Source organism: Myotis lucifugus, unplaced genomic scaffold, assembly GCF_000147115.1.
Source record: "Myotis lucifugus unplaced genomic scaffold, Myoluc2.0 scaffold_335, whole genome shotgun sequence".
NCBI classification, from domain to species: Eukaryota; Metazoa; Chordata; class Mammalia; order Chiroptera; family Vespertilionidae; genus Myotis; species Myotis lucifugus.
The window spans coordinates 16,691-18,229 of record NW_005871383.1 but is presented as its reverse complement, the minus strand read 5'-3'; positions in this window follow the sequence as shown (position 1 = coordinate 18,229).

Here is a 1,539-nt window from a genome sequence, read left to right as displayed (position 1 = left end):
CACCTGTGTCAAGGTTGGACTTACTGTTTCCATCCTTCAGCTGAGGAAACAGGCTCAGAGAGACTGAGTAACTTGCCCACAGTGACCCAGTAAGTTAGGAGCAGGGCCCAGATAAAAACCCAGCCAATCTAATTCAGAGTCCTGAGACCTCTCTTTATCTGGGCCCCAAAGAATTAGAACCAGGCAGGTCAGATGGAAGCCAGGATGGGGCTAGCCTGCCTGAGGCTCAGGGCGGTCACTGGCTGCATCCCTGAGGCAGAGCCCTGCAGAGGAGGGAAGGGCAGCGGGCTTTGCAAATTGCTCCCGGACTGTCACGTCCAGTTCTCATGTTGCATTCTGTCCAGAAGCAAAGATCAGGCGAGACATTGACTAACCGTCACAGGAGGCTCTGCTGAAAAACTGGGGCTCGGGCTTAGACAAGACTTAGAGGAGGCTGGGTTGTTGCGGGGCCTGAGCAGACTTGTTCCGTGGGACGGATTCAGCCAGGATAGTTTAGGTTTTGCTGCAATAATGCACAGTCCCCCAATCTTAGTGGCTTACACAATCGAGGCTATTTCTTGCTCATATCACATGTTCAGCACCGGTCAGGAGAAAGCTCGGCTTGTTCTAGTCAGTCTGGGATCCAACCCAAGTCCGTTTCCTCCATATGTGAGTTCCCCAAACACTGCAGTGAGAGTGAGACTATGCGCTGGCTCCTGAAGCTTCTCATTTGACTGGCTGAAGGAAGTCACATGGGAATATTGAACTTCAGGAGGCCCTGGAACTCAGTCCCACCCCGTGCCCAGGAGCAGATGGAATTCTTGGATGGGTAGCACTGACGGTTCAGGGCCCAAAGGCATAACTGGGGCTCTGGGTGAATGCATTATGATTCTAAGTCCATTTTAGCAGGAGCTTCCCAGGGAACAGAGGTGTGCGAGCCGAGGCAGCAGGGACGTATTGCAGGAAGGTGGTGGCAGAGACTCCGCCATCCCTGGAGTGATGGGAGACGATCTGTGTGGCAGGAAAGGGCAGTGGTGGGTAAGGGCAAGGGCTGTGGAGCCAGAGGGGCCTGCATTCAAATCCCGTTCTCTTCGTAGCTGTTACTTTGAGCACATTACCTAACCTCTCTGGGCTCCAGTCTCCTCCTCTGTTATGTGGGGTTGCTAATAACCCCATAGGCTTGTTGTGAGAATTAAATGAGATAGTATATGCACACCATACTGGCACATGGGAAGCTTAATCAGGTCAGTTGCTTTTGTTGGTCTCATTCCTACCCAAGATCCTGTGATCTCCTCTCCCGGAATCCTTGGCCACATCCCTTCCCAGGCCTCTCACATCCCTAAGACATTAGTCAGCAGTCAGCAGTCAGCAGCCAGGGCAGAGTTGGGAGAGTTCTATGTTCTGGACAAGCAGGCTGTTTTCCCCACAAGTGTCACATGGTCCATAGAGGCAGGATACTTTCTGGGACTTTCTCTAGCCTCCCCTTCCCCTATATATTTCCCTTTCCTGTTGCCTTCAAGCCTGACTGCAAAGCAATTACCTTCTTCAGCTCATCCCCAA